Source organism: Lepidochelys olivacea (assembly GCF_965140295.1).
Source record: "Lepidochelys olivacea isolate rLepOli2 genome assembly, chromosome: 16".
Classification (NCBI taxonomy): domain Eukaryota; kingdom Metazoa; phylum Chordata; order Testudines; family Cheloniidae; genus Lepidochelys; species Lepidochelys olivacea.
The window spans coordinates 15,993,668-16,012,293 of record NC_140426.1 but is presented as its reverse complement, the minus strand read 5'-3'; the positions used below and the strand labels follow the sequence as shown (position 1 = coordinate 16,012,293).

At 50.3% G+C, this 18,626-nt stretch overlaps 1 protein-coding gene across 2 annotated transcripts in view; it reads right to left on the bottom strand.

Annotated features, from left to right (window-relative positions):
- The window catches only part of NTMT1 (N-terminal Xaa-Pro-Lys N-methyltransferase 1), a 102,240-nt gene that overhangs the window by 69,898 nt on the left and 13,716 nt on the right, over positions 1-18,626 (bottom strand). Inside the window, exon 1 of one of the 2 annotated variants that reach the window (XM_084649976.1) lies at positions 10,435-10,453. The exons of the other annotated variant lie outside the window; for it this stretch is intronic. The gene's annotated coding sequence lies outside the window, so the exon portion shown is untranslated. Of the gene's footprint in view, positions 1-10,434; positions 10,454-18,626 lie in introns of those variants that run through there. 2 annotated transcript variants of the gene reach the window in all.

Here is an 18,626-nt window from a genome sequence, read left to right as displayed (position 1 = left end):
GTCGTGAATAAAAGTTGGAGAATGAAATTGACACTGAAGAAGAGCTTTGCTTAAAGCTCTTGAGTTTCATGATGCCCTCTGGCTTGGCAGTAACTTCTTTGTCCTTGTTGTCCAGCACTGCAGGGAACTGTTGTTTTTCTGTGTCTCCCTTCTCACTGTTTCCAAGCAATTTCTTTCATGCTGGGTCTGGTTCCCCTTACTGATCACCTCTGTCATCCTTGTTCTTAGTGGGTGGTTCCAAAGCACCTAAGGGATTTAGATGCCCAACTCACTGAAAATCAGTGGAAGTTGGGGGCCCAATTCCTTTAAACACCACTGAAAATTTCATCCATTGCCTCAGGGTCAAATCCTGAAGTCCTTACTCATGGCTAGACTGTGCAATTCTGCCTCACTGCAGTGGGCACTTCCTCACATGACCGTCAGTGGACCTGCTTGTCTGAGTGTTAACCAGCAGGAATGAGGGTAGCCCAGTCACACCATCACTGTGTACTCTCCCCTTAAGCAAATTCCCATTATATTTCAGAGGTGGTTTCTTGAGTAAGGGTTGAGCAAATGCTGAGTGACCCCTGGAACTGGCCTGCTGGCCTTCAATGGGAAATCTGTCCAAACAAGGTCCTAGTACAAATGGAGCAAGAATTTCAGGATTTGGTTGGGTGTTTACTGAGACTGTGTTTTCCTGTACATTTTGTACAGCCCCAAGCACACTGACAGCACCCAACGTATACGTGACAAGAGACATCTTACTAAGATGTTTATTTTAAAGTTCAAATCTTGTCACCACTTTGTGTCTTTTCCTCTTTTATAATCACTCTAATAGTCAATGTGGCAGTGTTCAGAGACGCCGCGTGGTAGGCACAGACACATGGCGAGCGATGGTCCCTGTCCCAGACAGCTCACGATTTAACTGACTTGTTTGTGAGTGTTAAAGCCAGAGGTTCAAGTCTTGTCTGGCTTTTTCCTCTATTGTTTATTTTTTTCTGGACGTGGTAGTAATGTCGGGTTATTTCTAGATCTTTCCTTGTTTCCCTTGTAAGGTTCCTGGTTCCACCGACTTCTGACATCTCTCCTTTTCCACATTCAGGCGATTACCAAACACAGTCGCTTCTTTCTATACAACATCTCCAAAATCTCCTGTATTCTCTGTCCTTCTGCCTTATAACCCTTGCCCACACTCCAGCTATCTCTCCTCTAGATGTTGCAAACTCTCCTGATTGCGTCTCTGCAACCTGTCCAGATCCCTGCTTCTTTGTTCGCTGCTCCGAGCCCCTCTTTGAAACCTCCATTGGACCCCTCTCCACTTCCAACTCAAATTTATCAGCTTTCTGTCTTTGGCTTTTTCCCACTCTTATATCTCCATTTGCTTCACTAACTGTCAATGGGAATTAGGGTAATGTTTTCAAAAGCACTTAAGTGACTTAGGAGCCTAAAGTCTATGGGATTTCAGGCCCCAAATCAAATAGGCGCGTTGGAACTGTTACCCTTGATTTATTAAGTACCTCAGGTTCCCATCTATACAGTGGGGATATCAGCACTGTCCTGCCTCGCGGGGAGCTGTGAGGATAAATTCAGCACTGACTGTGAGGCGCTCAGGTACCACGGGGGCAATGATCATAGAATCAGAGAGGAAGAGTGAGAAGCCAGGCCTTGTATGTAGGACCAGTGGGTAGCTGAACTCAGACTTGCATCTTGGAAAGTCCAAGTCAAACATCAGGATTTGCCTGTGAGTTTTGGATATTTTGATTTTTATTTTAGGTGATAAAGAAGCTCACATAAAAACAAATAGAGTGGGGAGCGACTCCTGTCATGTGGCGAGGTATTAACTCAGTACCCACAACTCATGGCAGGGAAGTGGAGCCAGCAAAGAAAGTCTAGTCCCTAAGGGTATGTCTACGTTACCCACCAGATCGGCAGGCAGCGATCGATCCAGTGGGGATCGATTTATCGCATCTAGTCTAGACATGATAAATCGACCCCCGAACGCTATCCCCTCGACTACTGTACTCCAGCTCGGCGAGAGGTGCAGGCAGAGTCAATGGGGGAGCGGCAGCAGTCGACTCACCGCGGTGAAGACACCACGGTAAGTCGATCTAAGTACGTCGACTTCGGCTATGTTATTCACGTAACTGACGTTGCGTAACTTAGATTGATCCCGCCCCCCCCCCGCTCCCCAGTGTAGACCAGGGCTTAGTTACTAGTATTCCTTTGTGCTGCGCTTTTGTTCAGTAATTTCCCATGTTTAGCTGGACAAATCAGTGTTTTGTAGAAGGTCACATAAGATACATTAAGAGCAACCGAAAAACTATTTTTAGTAATAGATGGAAATCACTATGCATGTCAGGCATTGGACTAGGACTCCAGACACCTGGGTTCTGTTCCTGTCTCTGCCACCGAGTTGCAGCGTGACCTTGGGCAAGTCACATCCCCTCTCTTTGCCCATTTCCCCTCCAACCCTTTGTCTGGCTTGTCTATTTAGATCAGCTCTTTATTAAGTATTGGTATTTATTTGTATTGTGGTAACACCTAGAGATTAGGGCCACATTGTGCTAGGCACTGTGTCCCTTACTGTCTGTCTGTACAACACCGAACACAACAGGACCCCGATTTCATTTAGGGCCTCTAGGTGCTACCATCATACAAATTAATAATAATATGTATAATACTGGGCCAAATTTATCCCCTGGTCTCACTCCACTGGAGTCACCGAGGTGACATCAAGGTTGACTTTGCCCCATTATAGTCTTAAAAACAACCTTTTCCAAATAGCAATACTTTTAAAAGTGACTTGTACCAGGTCACAGGGCAAGTCAGTGCCAGGGACAGAAACCAGAAATCCTGGCTCCCAGTGTCCTGCTCTAAGCTCAAAACCTTGCTTCCTGGAGCTCGGATGGAGCCATTCCACATCTAGCCAACGACCTGCAATGTACAGGGCGTATGTTAGGGAAATGAGGACTAGCTTAGCTGACTGGCCTTCGCCAAGCCAGCCGCCCCATGTTGCCAAGTAGTCAGAGCACCGGACGGCACCAGACCCCAGCCAGACAGGCCGTCTGGCAGGTCCTATTTGGAGGGAGGGTCTGCCTTAACTGCCATGCGAACACACAAAGACAAGGGAAAGTAAGCAGTGGACTCGGCAACGAAAGCAGCAACGGCTCTCAGAGCAGCAGCGAGCGCACTGGGCTCTCCAGCCCCATCATTCTCATTTATATGCAAGCACAAACGCAGCAGCGCCTCGGGGCCTGGCCTGCCTAACCCCAGGGATGGAATGGCTCTGGGCGAACACCTGGTGCAACCTGGAACCAAGTCCCACCAATGCGCGTGGGGCAGTGATTCCACCAGCTGACGGGGCTGCAGAGGGAGAGGGAGATCTGCATCCCCGAGACATCAATAACCCCGCCGCTCCCCTCAGTTAGCAAACACCAAAATACAGTGGAGGCCGTATTCTGTTGGGAGTTCGCACTACAGCAGCCCAAAATGGGGGGAGGTGTGGGGGAGAGGTAAACAGGAAAGGGAAGGCAATAACAGCAAGCCTGAGCATCCAACCAGTTCAATAGGTGTCTGCAGAGAAAGCACAGCACTGCCAGGTCCCAGTCCTGCTCCTGGCCCCGCAGAAACTCCAGGACCACTGCTGCTACACTCAGCAGCTGATTTACAAGAAGCTGAGCTGTCTGCTGCTGCTGGGAACTAGAGGTGCACTGTTCTGTTTGCATAGCGTGTGCACAAAGTGCTGAATATATAAACCTCCAGTGCCCTGCTTCCCGCCCCAACACTTAGCTGTTAAAAAAAAAAAAAAAAGGGTAACTCAGACACCTTTCCCCAGAGGGTTTTTCCCCTGAGATGGGGCTGATTAGACATTGTTTTTTTTCAAATTTTCCCTAGACCTAGAGGACATGGTGGAGTGACAGGAGGGACAGAGCTGAAACCCAACTGAAGCCGATTTTCCCAAGATTACTCCAGATGCCCTAAGCATGCATGAAAACCTCCCACCCAATCCCACTTTCCTAGCAAGCTCAGCCTGATCACTGCGAAGAATCCCCATTAGGACTGGGTTATTTTAATGGCATGCTACCGGAAATTGAATGTAAAGATCTCCTGCCCCCACCGACACGGCAATACCAAAATAAAACAACTCAAAATTGCAAAAAGTTCCACTTCCTCCCCCAAGGATCTCAAAGCACATTACAAGATAGAAGTCACACAACAATCCTTGTGAAATAGACAGAGGAGATGTAAGGATCATTGCATCCCATCTCTGAAAGGCAGGCAACTCTGGGGCGAGACACGGCAGCTGTTTAAGAGCTGCACAGCTGTGCCATACAGTGGGTTAGGCCACCAAGTGAAGAAGAAACCCTGAACAGCCCAGCGCAATTTAGACACCTGGGTCAACACTCCCTAATCTCCTGGAGAAATACCATGAGAGCTGTAATGATGGTAAATTGTCAGCCCTTGGGTTTAATGTCTCCTGTGAAACAAGCACATATTACACTAACATGCCAGGAAGGACCTATTTTGTTTGGTCAGGCTTAGCCCAAATGGCCAACTAGTCCTCTGCCACTTGAACTGAAGGAGTAATTCCAAGATAGCAGTAGTAGGCTGTTACCTTCTTTGTGCACTAGCCACCAGAGGGAAATGCAGATAATACATTTATGACCATCTACATTTACTTACGTCTTTGATTGGACTGTATGGCTCCCCCACAAAATGGAGAATTTTTCAGAGCACGTAGAACCCTGTTTTTATTACATTTTGGTCACTGGATTTCTTTTACCCTGAAGCTTCTCATCTTGGATCTCTCCTGTTAGCAACAATCCTGGCACAGAATATTCAGTAAATCAGGCTGTTCTCGAGAACTAATCATGCAGAGCAGAACTGGGATGCAAAGCATATTGGGTAAGGAGATGCAAATTGCCAGCTAAGCAGTTATTGGAGTAAAGTGCCAACAACATGGTGTTTACATGGGTAAACCCAGCTGAACTCCAGGCAACTCACAAAGGAAACAATACCCAGTGATTTCACCTGCAACACCCTCCCAGTGAACCACAAATTCAGGGTCTTGCAGGAGGGATCCTTTAACAGCAAGATGAGCACATGCTCCAGAATTCTACTCACTGCAGGATCTGAGCAGCTCCCAGAAGTGCATTAAATAAGAATGGTGGGTATGAAATCCCAGGTGACTATTAGCACATCTTAGGCATCCCTCTGTCCTCTGCCACCCATTTCAACCCTTGGCTCACAGAAGGAGGGATTCAGTTCAGCACTTAGGATCTGGGATGAGCACATGATGATGACAATCTCTAAATTCAAGGGCTCCAATAGAAGCAATGATTGGCTCTCTGGAAATGGCTGAGGAGCACAAGAAAAATTCAAGAGAGGGGCTGCTGGTTGCATCTCTCACCGCGGTGAAATGTTACCAGCTACATTTGCTTGGGCTGGCAAAATTTGCACCCACATCCATCCCGTCCACCCCCCTGCAGCTACATGTGGAAACAGATTTTCCAATGCACAGACTGGGAAAATGCACTTGCCAGTGAGATCTCAGGTGCACAGTTGCCCATTTTGTGTGCAGAGCGAGGCGTTTGCAGGCACAGCAGGTGCCCGCCTTTCAAAATGTAGCCATGGGGGCAGATTTTAATAAGAGGTATTTACAGGTATAAGTAATGTAATGGCATTAGGGGGTGATTTTGTCATGTCTGACACTGCTGGGTTCTTTAGCCCTATTTCTGTGGTCCAGTCAAGGACTGTTGTTCTTTTACTTCATACAGTGTCTGTTAGAAAGCTGTCTCAGATACAAGGCTGTTTGCTGCACTCTCACAGCTCGAGGTCTCTAATCATATCGGTATAACAGAGTCAGAGAGTCAAAGAAGGGACGCCAGAAATGGGTGGCTGGTATAATAGGCCAGGAAGGGCAGAGCCTTGCCTGGCGCAGCCGTCCACAAGGGACATCTGGGCCGCGGTGGCCCCGCCCCTTCCGAGGCCCCACCCTCCTGCTGCCGTCTGCCAGTGCCTACCTGCACTCCATCTCCAGCTCTGGTCCCTGCTGCTCGATGAGTCACTTCTCCTCGGGGGCAGGGGAGTGAGAAAGGATGCTGTGGGCATGGGGGTCTGGCAGGGAAGTGAGGTAGCTTGACCGGGCACTGGGGTTGTCGGCTCTGCCTGGCACTCGACCGGGGAGGAGCGGCTCCGCTCAGAGCTCAGGCGGGGTACTTAGGCAAGAGTGGCTCGATCCAGTGCTCAGGGGGAGGTTCAACTTAGCCCAGCGCAGGGGCTGGGGGGGCTGGCCTGGGAGGAGCTGGGGGGGCGAGCCTGGGCTCCTTTGGTTGTGGCTACGGGAGACTCAGGGCTCCTCCTGTTATGGGGGCCGGGTTTCGGGGCTCCGGCATCTGGGGGATGGGGCCGGCAGGCAGAAGGGATGGGGCCAGCAGGCCAGCTCTCCAAAGCGAAGGTTCACCTGCTGCCCATGCCACCAGATCATCTAATCAGACCTCCTATATATCATAGGCCACCAAATACCACCCAGCCACCTCCAAACAAAGTCAACAACCAGAATTAGACCAAGTGTTACAGTCCTGAGGACACTAAACTACTGCATGTCACAGGCAGAGAACAGGAGAGATGGAGGTGCACCACTGCTCGAGGCCAATGCAATGGCAGGAAATGGTCGGAGATATTGAGTGATCGTAGCAAGTGACCCCACGCTCCATGCTGCAGAGGGAGATGAACCCCGCCTCCCTGGGTCATTGCCAACCTGACCGGGGTGGGGGGATTCCTTCCTCATCCCGTATATGGCAATCAGTTAGACCCGGAGCAATGAGCAAGGCCCGCCAGCCATGCCCTCGAGAAAGAGAATTCCCAGGATCTAATCCTAGTTCTGCTGCGGCCCTGCTGGGTGATCTTGGGCAAGTCGTTTCACCTCCCTGGGCCTCTGCGTCCCGGATAACGATACTGACGCCCTTGGCCAAGCATTTTGCAATGTACTGGTGAAAAGCGCCGTAGTTACCGACATGTTCCAATTCATTTCCGGGAGCTCTGGGGTTGGTCAGGGGCACATGCCACCACCTCCCTGAGGCGTCTCTGCTGGATGTGCTCGGCAGCCACGCTCCCAGCCTAGAGCTACAGAGATGCCTGGAACCACCATGGAGTCTGTCGACATCCTCTTCCCCCACCCGGCCGCAGCAGCTTGTGAGTGAGTGAGCCCCAGCGGCCAATGTATGCCCATGCCTGCCCGCTGCTGCTGGGGGCAGGACTAGCATACCACGCCAACCCATAGAACATATCGATCTCTCCCAATCCAAAGCAAGAGAGACCTGAGAAAGGGATTGGAGTGGCTGGGGCCGAGCAGGAGAAGGAGTACTGCTGTTACAGGAAATAATGTTATTAAATTGGGAGTCAGGAGTGTTTTGTTCGTCAACGCGGGTCTCCGTGATGTACCGGGATTCTGATCAGCCTGAAACGCGCTATAGAAGAGCTATTAATTATCATTAGAGCCTTATGGGGAAAGGGCCTTTTGGCCAGAGATCAGGGGCTATTAGAAGTCCATTGTCAAGCTAGGAAAACATCAGCTGATTGCATTGAATGAGAGAGTCAAATTCCACTGAGCTTCATTGAAACTGCCCAAGCAGGCTGCAGAGGGCGAATTCCAGTTCTATCGGGTTCCACAGTAACTCCACCTACCGACTCGCCCCAGCAGGATCTCAAGTTACAAGCATTACTTCATCGGATCACATTCTAACTGGCTGATCTTACCCCCCAGGGCACAGGGCAGGCTGCTTGTGCAAGCAGCTGCCTCATACAAATTAACCCTTTTGTGAGCATCACGTGTGCCACAGAGCCCTGGCACAAAGCCCAGACATGTCACTGGGTGGATGGCCAGGGAATTATAGTCCCTCTGATTGGCTAGAAAGCTGGAATGGACGAACAGAGTCCCTGAGTGAAGCCTTTAGAGGGTGGATTCTATGAATGCTAGGGAGGTGTTTCCCCCACATTCAATTCCTAATGTGGGATCGAATCATAGAAATTGTAGGGCTGGAAGGGACCTTGAGAGGTCACCTCTCCAAGCTCCTGTGCTGAGGCAGGACCATGTAAACCTAGATCATCCCTGATGGGTGTTAAAAACCCTTAATGAGGGGGATTCCACACCCACCTTGGAAACCTATTCCAGAGCTTAACTACCCTTAGAGTTCAAAAATTTCTCCCAATATCTAACCTAAATCTCCCATGTTGAAAATTAAGCTCATTACTTCTTGTCCTACCTTTAATGGCTATAGAGAGCAATTGATCACTAGACTTTTTATAACACCCCTAATATATTGGAAGATTGTCCTCAGGTCCCCCCTCAATCTTGACTAAACGTGCCCCGTTTCTTTAATCTCTTCTCATAGGTCAGGTTTTCTAAACCGTTTATCATTTCTGGTGCTCTCCTCTGGACTGTCTCCAATTTGCCCACATCTTTCCCAAAGTACAGCACCCAGAATTGGACGGAGTGCTTCAGTTGAGCCCTCCCCGCTGCCAACTAGAGTGGGGCAATTACTTCTCGTGTCTTACACACGACATGCCGGTAAATACACCCCAGAAAGAGATTTGCTTTTTGTGGTATATGATCAACATTACGTCAGCAGGCACATGACGGGCTTTATAGCAGAGGAGCTGCATGCTTGCCTGGGGTTGTGCACTGAGCTCCAAAAGATGCTGCACAATGATTGCCGTGGCCCATGCAGGGTGGGCTGGGAGAAGGGAAGTGCTGCCATGAGGCAAGCGTGCTGGAGCATGGGCGATCCTGTCCCGAGCCGGCTGCAGTCTGGGAATGGATGTCAAACTGTTCACGAGGGTTTATTCTCTTTAACCAAGGGCTCTGTCAAGAAGACGACCTGCAGCAATCACATGCATCTGAAGGGGAGGCAGCAAATAGACTCTCTTAATCTTTGCTACTTAGCTTGTAATATTCTCACTGCAGCCAGAAAGGTAAAACACCAATGGCCCAACACCCGTATCAGAAGCCACCCTGTAGCAATCTGTGGGAACTCCAGGTTCATTTAGAAGAGCAGGCAGGTACTGGGAACCACAGATGGGTATCCAATAGGCCTAGGGTAACCACCTATGTGTCAAGGAGATGAAGAATAAGGATACGAAAAAGACAGGGCAAAAGTCTATTTCTCAGGGACAGCGCCCCACAATGGCACATCATATGACCTGTGTACGATTGCTGCTTGGGAATATACTTTGTTTGTCCAATAGGGTCATGGAACATTAGGCACCAAATGAGGAACGTCTCTTGAAATACAGGATGGGTGGCCATCCCGATTAAGCTTGGGGTGCCCAATATTTGTGGTGACGAGGTCCTCACTGGCCACTTGGCAGGGTGTCACAGCCACTCCAAACATGCAGCTACACGGTCATCAGTATTTCTAACAAAGTTAAATACACCTGGTGCTAAGATTTGCCTGGACCTACAGAACCCGCTAGTCATTTGAACTCAACAGATATAAACCCCTGCAGCTGATTAGCTTTGTGCACGATTTGCCGTTTTTTTGGGCACCCTGCCATCGGGCTGAAGGTCCCTGGATGGCTCTCTCTCCTCCCACAGTCTTATTACAATAGCAATACCAGGTGGGAACCTCTGGTCTGAAGGAAGAGAGAATAACCCAGCCCCGGTGGGAGCTGGCAGAGTGGAGAGCTTAATGGCCAGGTCTTGTGCACCGAGTGCTGGCTCTGCCTGCTGCAAATAATGGACTTGGCAGCTTTTGGACAATTGTGCCAAGCAACAAATTGTGCTCAGGCTCAAGTCGGGGGAGTCAGGCAGTGGAGGATAAAGAGAGTGAAAATTGAGCAGGCAAAGAAAGAGTTACATCCCTTCTAAAAGGGAGAGCCTGACCCGCTCACTCTTGTCCTCCTACAGAGTGAATCAGCTTCTCCACCTAGGTTTGGGAGTGAAGAATGTGAAGCAGAGGGTGGAGGAAAGAGAGAGAGGAGGGTATACGAGAAAGAGAGAGCGTGCAAGAGGACAAAAAGAAGGGAACACAGGAGAGACAGACAGAGGGGGGAGGGCAAGAGACACTGCTGCATTCTCTCCTCTGCCTATGTGAGAGGCAAATAGAGGGGGGCAAAAACAAAAAAAAAACAGAAAGAGAGAGAGAGAGAGAGACCAAGGAAACATATGAGAAAGAAGGAGACCAACCAAGGGAGCATGTGTGAAAGTCACAGCGAGAGAAGGGGCCTCTTTGATTCCGTGTGCCTCATACCAGACACTGTCTAGACTGCAGCAATTATTGTCAGCTCAGAACACCCAGGCATTGCCATTGCAGCTGAAAGGGAGCTTAACAAAGAGAAAAAAATGAAAGAAAAAATACCCTACCAGCAGAGAGCTAGTCTCCTGCCAGCGCCAGGGTCTCTCTCAGTCGCCCTCCGCCTCCCCCAGCCCTCCAGGCAAATACCAGCACAACTTACCCCGTGGAGTGGGCAAGCAAAATACGCAGTAGACAGTAGAGCATACGCAGAAGAGCTTGGAGCCCGACCAAGGTGATTGCTGGGCTGGGCTGGGCTGAAAAGGGGGGCGGGGGGGCTGTCCAGGAGGGTGGGGTAAAGCCCCATTAGCCAGGGTAGTGTTCAGCCACTTCCCTGTAATTCCCCCTGGCCAGCCCCGGCAGTGGGTGAACCAGTTGGAGCAGTGGCAAAACTGGGGGCTAAGGGAGGAGGTGTGCAGAGGCGGTGGAGAAGGGGACTGATGCTGATGTGCTGCATTGGGCACAGGGCAGGGCGAGAGCAGGGGCGGCTCGGAACCATGGACACCTGAGAACAAGGGCCAGGTCAGCTTCTTCCCAGCAACAATCCCAGTGGTCTGGCCAAACTCAGCCCTGGTGTCCTTATGGCAACCTGAGGCTCCACGCAACCCACCAGGGAGACAAAGAACAGCGACACTGGGCACTGTGGTGGTCTTTCATCTGAGGGCCTCACAGCAATCTTGGCAGACAGGTAGTAGGTAGTTTTAACCCCTTTTTACAGATGGGAAAACTGAGGCCACATAAGGAATAAGTGACAGAGTCAGGAAGACTCACAATCCAGGGTATATAGTGCCCAGTCCCCTGCCCCTATAACTAGACACTGTAACAGACACTTTTCCCTGCATACCAGGTACCCTGTCACTAGTCACAGCACCACTGTCAGCCCCAGGCAAGATCTAGGATTTCATACGGAGGGACACAGCTAGTCAGCCCCAGAACCTCTCTCCCCTACTTGACCCAGAGGTCAAGTTTCTCCTGTGGGCAGCCTGCTTCCCCTCCAGCCTCCTTCTTGAGCTCTGGATGGAAGGGGCTATCCTGTCTGTAAAATACCAGCCACCCAGAGAAGGGAAGGAATAAGACTGCTCGAGGGAAGCCGTGAGGAGTGGAAGGGCAAAAGGGACAAGGATAAAGGGAAAAGAGAGTTGTTAAGAAAGAAGAGAATGGAGGAAAAGAGAGTAGGAGACGACAGACCCCATTCCCCCACTCCTCCTTACCTTTCCTCCCTGCTCCCTTCCAACCTCCCCTTTCTCTTCTCTGTCCTCCTTTCCACCCTAGTTTGTCTCAGAAGAGTTTTCAGACCTTCCCCTTTCAGGCCTTCTGCCTCAAGGGCCTTTCCCCCCCAACCCATCTCTGCTCTCCATAGGTCTGGAATGTGCAAGGCCCCAGGGAGGGATTTAAAGCAAAGAACAGGCTGAGAGTCACAGAAATGCCACCCCTTTACCAGAAATCCCAGTCTAGCTGTACTGGTGGGAACCAACTGCCAGTACCTCCTAGAGAGGATGGCCAAAAGATTTTTGCCGTGCAGTCCTTACTGCACTGATGTCACCATGGGGGCTTCCCACTGGAGTCCGTCTCTGTCCGTAGACACAAGCGACCCAGATGGATGCAAAACATGATCACTACCACTGGCTCTGCAAGCAGCTACTAGCAGCTTCAGTAATCCTGTGAAGCGCGGCGGGGCAGACAATATGACAAAGGGGCAGAAAGAGGACCTGCCTCCCCAAACATGATGTAGAAACATTTGGGGGACCATCAGGCAGGTGCCCTACAAGTTGAAGCAATTGGTGCGACAGAGGGAGGGGCCATCCCTGAAGGTGGACCCCTTCCTATGACCTTGAGACAGGCTTGCACGTCCATTAAGAATTCAGATCCCAGCGACTCATGATGAGCAGTTGGGAAATGAAGCAGAGACTGCTGAGATAAGGGGAGGAGACGGAAAACAGGATGAAATGGCTCTGAGCGTCACATGGGGACAGAGTATCCTCAGCTGCCTAGTGCAGTCCTAAAAGGAAATTCATCTTCTCCTCCGAGCAGCTGGGCTGGTGACCAAAAAGTGAACTCACTCTGATAAGAGTGTCTGAGACTTGCAGAGAAGGGGAGACACCTGACAGCTCGGGGACACACTCTAGTGGGGATGGTGCTGCCCTGGTCTGAATTTCCTAGCGTTTTCTGCTGGAGATAAAGCAGCTACAGGAGGTCTGGGACCGAATGGAAATTCTCCCCTGCCTGCCTGCTGCATCTGCCTACAGAAAAGGGATACAGCCACAGTGACGCCCAGCCACCCATATTGTAAAGCAGGAAGTGGCCAAACTGGGGTGAAGCCTGCCCAAACTCATGGCCTCGTTTCACTCTACAGGGCCTATGTGAGCCGGCTCTCAGGGGCTTCTCCCTCACCACCTGCTGTTCAGTGTTGCCCCCCCCCCCCACTGATGACCCCCCGCCCCGGTGCTCTTCCTCTTTCTTCTTCTTTATCCTCTTCACACGGATCATTTTGGGGACATTTTAAAGAGCTGGTGTCACTCACTGCACTCCAGTGAGGTAAAAGTGACGCAGACTCCAAAACGGGCCCTGATTACAGCGGATAGAAATCGTTTGTTCCAAATGTTTTCCTATGAAAATTGGCTTTTGGGTCAAAATGGAAATGTCCATTTTTGACAAAAAGAATTCTGGGTTTCTGTCAAAAATTGGGTGTTTTTTTTTCCAGAATGAAAATATTTCAGAGACAGAATAGATTCCCCTCCCACATTTCCAGCAAAACCTTTCATAGGAACAAAAACCCATTTCCAGACCAGCTCTGTCCGTGATCAATGTAACACTCACTTGGGCAGAGGGACACACCCATGGAGAGCATTTTCCCCCTGAGAACTGTGCAAACATGGGAATATTTCTTTGGAACAAATGAACTGCTGTGTTGGGTCAGACCAGTGCTCCCATCAAATCCAGAATCCTGGCTCTGATCGCGACCAATACAGAGGAAGGTGCAAATCAACCCATAATGGATTTTGAAGAATAATCTACCCAAGGAGGAAATATCTCCTTAATCCTAGGGAGCTGGTGACCGGTTTATGCCCTTAAACTTGAAAGTTTATGGCCCATGTAAATTTTTGTCCTGGTAAACGTAACTTCCTTCACCATTGGCAATAATACTTGTTTCTAGCCCAAGCAGAGACCCAAGGTGCAACTCAATGGGGGTGGCGGGGAACCCTGCCCTCATCTTGAGACACTCCCAAAAACTTCTCCAGATTAGCGGCACATTGCTTCTTATTCCAGACTGCTCTCCACCTAAACCTGCATCTTACTCACTGACTCAACAGACCACTTTCATAGAATCATAGGACTGGAAGGGAGCTCGAAAGATCATCTAGTCCAGTCCCCGGCACTCCTGGCAGGACTAAGTATTGTTTAAGACCATCCCTGACAGTTGTTTGTCTAACCCGCTCTTAAAAATCTCCAATGATGGAGATTCCACAACCTCCCAACATATGACTCTCTTAGGACTCAAACCCACAACCTTTGAATGACTTCACCTGTCATTGATCTAGAAGTCCAAAGTGCTATCCATTGTACCACAGAGCCTGCTGGAGTCCATTGAGCTCTGCAATCTAAAACCCAGAAGAGCCAAGATTCCCATTCCCAGCAGACCTGGAGCACTTGGACAATGGCAACCTACTGCTAGCTTAACCTCTTAAGGGATTTCCCTCGTATACTTTGAGTACCTTAGCCATATTTCTATCTCATGGGCGCTCGGGTTGAATCACAGCTGAAACAGTGACCTGACTTTTCCCAGAACTACTCCAGACTCCTAGTGTAAATGACTCCGGTGTCACCTCTTGGTCATTCAGGCGCAAAGCGATCAAGACAACAAGCAGGGCGGTGGGGAGGAATGCAGATCCGGCCTACAGCACAAGTGGCTGCTTGGGGCCCCACCCCAGATTCAGCAATTTATGGGGCAGCTCAGCGGGACCAGGGAGAATGAGTCAGTTCCCAACCCGATTTCCCCCCCACGGCAGCTGGAAGTCTTGTAAATAGGTCAGGTCTGGAAAACAGCTCAGGAAAGCTTAGTAAATAGGGGGTTTTCTGATGAAGGGATGAGATGTTTGAGGGGAGCCACGACTTGTAGCATTTGAATCTGATGTTACAAGTTTGATGAACAATGAATTGGCAGGTGTTTGTGGCTTTCTAAACTTACGGCCTGATCCAAAGCCCACTGAAGTCAACAGGAATCTCTTCATTCCCTGCACTGGGCTTTGCATCAGGCCCTACATACTCAGATGTGAATCTCTGGGGTGGGCAAATCCATCAGCTGTTTAGTACAGCTGGTAACTCATCTCTCAGGGGCTCGTGGGCCAGGCAAACATGAAGGTGGGGTCCCCTAGGGACACGCCCTATGAGCCTGCAGCCTCCATGATGGTCCTCCACATCTCATGAGAATTTCAGGCTAGAAGACTTTACATCTAGAACCGAGTACAGCTGCCCTTCTGCCCCGGCCGGTGGGAATGGAAGGTTCTTTACAAAAATGCCCTGGCTAGCATCTCTGTCACCCTTCTTCCTTCTAGTCAGTACAAAGAAACTCCCTACTTCCACTGCCGTGAGAGATCCACTCTGCTGCACCACGCTCCTTCCCTGAGGACATAAGCACTGGCTTCCAGGGCACATTTGGGAGTAGGCTGGTGATATATGATGCACAGGGCTGGGATAGCATGAGATCACACGTGGTGTAAAGGGAGCTTCCATGTCCCAAAAGGGAGAGGGAAGAAGCTCTGCTTTAGCCCAATTATCAGCAGGTGTTTTGCATGAAAAGGGGCCTGGGCCTCCAAACACAGGCCCCATGGGCTTTCAGAAAGCGGCTGCTCCCTGGGAAAGGCTTTCCCAAGTGAGGGGGATACAAAAGACAGGTGCTTTCAGGGTTCAGAGCCAGCTTCTTGTTGGTGGGGGTGTGCCCTGCCCCACCCCGGCTCCTTTCCAAGGCTGGTCTGGAGGAAAGATATAACATGCTGGGGACGGAGAACCTCCTGAAGTCTCTCTCAGTCCATCAGGGAATCTGTGTCCCAGTTCCATCCAGAGCTGGAGAGCAGCGATTCTCCCATTGCACAAAGGGGAGCATGGGGCATTTCCCACCAGATCTGCTGGAGCACTCTCTGCCCACCATCGGGGAGTCAAGCGTTTGCCAGGCCAGGGAAGCGCCCCTGGTTAGCAGGGCAGGGCAGGCAGCTCTGGCATGGGTCTTCAGCAGAACTGCACCTATCATGGGCAGCTCTCTCCTTCCAAAGGTGCCTCCTCACCTTCCCCGAAGCTTCTTCAACCCCAACAACGTGTTTGCCAGTCCTCCAGCTATGCCCCCCCCCCCTTCCTGGGTTAAAAATAATCAAGTTTCTGGGAAGCAGCAACTCCTGCCGAGCCTCCCTCCCTGCACTTCAGAGCCCCTGAGACTAGCGCTCTGCAGTTCTCAACCCCAGCCACTCCTCTCTCCTCCCCCCCCACTGTGATCTGACTAATATGCCTGGGCTCCGTTTGCCAGCTCAGCTGGAAAGGAATTTAACCATTTCACAGCAAGGAGAGAGGGAAAACAGAGACCTTCCCACGAGTGGGAGAGCGAGGGAGCAGAGTAACCTTCCCCCTCCCACCACCCCCAAATTCCCTAACGTCAAAAAGCCTCGTCTCTCTGCCAGTGGAGACTCCAGCTGCCTCTAGGGCTGAGAGTGGACAGCGCTCATACAGAGCCAGAGCCATCACCCCTGGGAGCTCCCCCTCATCTCACACCTGAGCCTCACTCTCTAGCCATATGGATTCCATGGGCTCGCCTGCCCACTCCCACGGACGGCAGGGTGAATGAATTCATCATCCCCGGAAGTGTCCCCTCTGCCCTGGTGATGGGCGGTCTCTCCATCTGTACCATCCAGCAAATACAGAGCCACAGAAGCATCCCTGTAACTCCATTAGGAAGCAAGGAGAAAGAAACCTAGAGCGCCAGGCAGTCACCTCGGCTGATGAGAATTCAAATCACCTTGGCAGAGAGAGTGAAGAGCAGAGTTCCCTAGCTATGGTCCCATTGTCATCAGGGCCCCGCAGATTCTTCTCTGGTGTCTGCATCAGGATATTTTTTTTAATACCAAGCTGTTGGGGACCAGGCTGTTGGGCCCACATGAGGGTCACTCCCTTACAAAGAGGGCCGTAGCTTTAAAAAGGCTGGAGAACCACTGGCTCAGAGAACATGGCTAAAACCTACTTCAGTGCAGTGCTGGCAGGAGACAGCACAGGAATGCCTTCTGAGTTGCTGGCAAATTAGCAGTCTCCTCAAGTCCAGTGGGTAAGAAGCAAGGAGCACACTGAACATCAAGGCTGGGTAAAACCACCAGGGGACATGGGAGGGGAACGTCTCTCCCGCTCGTTCCCAGTCATTGGGCCCAACTGTCTATCCAAGCAGGTACTTATATGGCCCCCCACTATTGGAGCACCTGAGCACCTCACTACTGGATTTATCCTCACAACAACCCTGTGAGATAGTGACGTATCATCCCCCGTTTAAAGCTGAGGACTGAGGCACAGAGTAGATTAAGTGGTTGAGATCACCCAAGATGATCTGTGGCAGAGCCAGGAACCGAACCTAAATCAGCATCCCAATTCAGTGTCTTAACCACTAGTCCATCCTTGCGCCAAGCTTTGGCAAAACTCACATTGAAACTGATGGCACTTTTGCCCAAGAAAGGACTGCAAGGGTCAGGCTCATTATGTCCAGCCCGCAGCACCCACTGGCCCATTGTATTGTGCTGGGATGTCCTTTGCATTTCACTTCTTTGCATCCCAACCCACGTGGTCTGATTGAGTTGACCTTATTGCCATCATGACAACTTGCCAACATACGCGAGGCAGACATGGGAGTATGTGGTGACCATATTTGTATGCTGGCCAGGGAACTGGGGGAGCAGTGTGTGGTGCAAACTGAAAATTTCTCTCTCTCAAAGCCAAAGGGGCAGTAGCAGTAAAGTGGGGTATGGAAGATGAAAAGGTACAAAGCAGATGTCCACAGGGGCATAGGAGTGGTCCTTCCAGGAGAGTATTCTTTACCTCCTGGGGTGCTCCAAGTAGCCAACTGGTGGATATGCAAGAGGGCATGCAACACAGTGGGCTAGAAGTTCTGTGAGATCACATGGAACACTGCTTCACACTCAACCTGTGAAACTCACTGTTGCAGGAGGTCTTAAAGACAAATACTGTGTCTGGATAAAGTCATGACCACAAATAACATCAGTAGCTATGTAACTAAGGTAATAACAATAACGTTCATGCTTTAGGAAGTAAACAGATCAAGAGAGACAGATCAGAAAGGAACCTGAAGTCTGCGGGGAACTCTCACCTTCAAATCCCTCCTTAAAGAGCAGTTCTGCTCTGGAAAATGGCATCATAGGGCTCAGGGTTTGTTCTCTTTACAGGACTCAAGAGCAACTCAACTACAAACTCAACCACAAACTCAACCTGGGATTTTAGACTCAGTCTGGGCTCTTCCCTTTGACAATCTCAACAGGTTCTGCAATCCAAATGTGGCCCTCAGTGTCACCTCTGCAACCTCATCATAGAATCATAGAATCATAGAATATCAGGGTTGGAAGGGACCTCAGGAGGTCATCTAGTCCAACTCCCTGCTCAAAGCAGGACCAATCCCCAATTAAATCATCCCAGCCAGGGCTTTGTCAAGCCTGACCTTAAAAACTTCTAAGGAAGGAGATTCCACCCCCTCCCTAGGTAACGCATTCCAGTGTTTCACCACCCTCCTAGTGAAAAAGTTTTTCCTAATATCCAACCTAAATCTCCCCCACTGCAACTTGAGACCATTACTCCTTGTTCTGTCATCTGCTACCACTGAGAACAGTCTAGAGCCATCCTCTTTGGAACCCCCTTTCAGCTAGTTGAAAGCAGCCATCAAATCTCCCCTCATTCTTCTCTTCCGTAGACTAAACATCCCCAGTTCCCTCAGCCTCTCCTCATAACTCATGTGTTCCAGTCCCCTAATCATTTTTGTTGCCCTCCGCTGGACTCTTTCCAATTTTTCCACATCCTTCTTGTAGTGTGGGGCCCAAAACTGGATGTAGTACTCCAGATGAGGCCTCACCAGTGTCGAATAGAGGGGAACAATCACGTCCCTTGATCTGCTGGCAATGCCCCTACATATACATCCCAAAATGCCATTGGCCTTCTTGGCAACAAGGGCACACTGTTGACTCATATCCAGCTTCTCGTCCACTATAACCCCTAGGTCCTTTTCCGCAGAACTGCTGCCTAGCCATTCGGTCCCTAGTCTGTAGCGGTGCATTGGATTCTTCCGTCCTAAGTGCAGGACTCTGCACTTGTCCTTGTTGAACC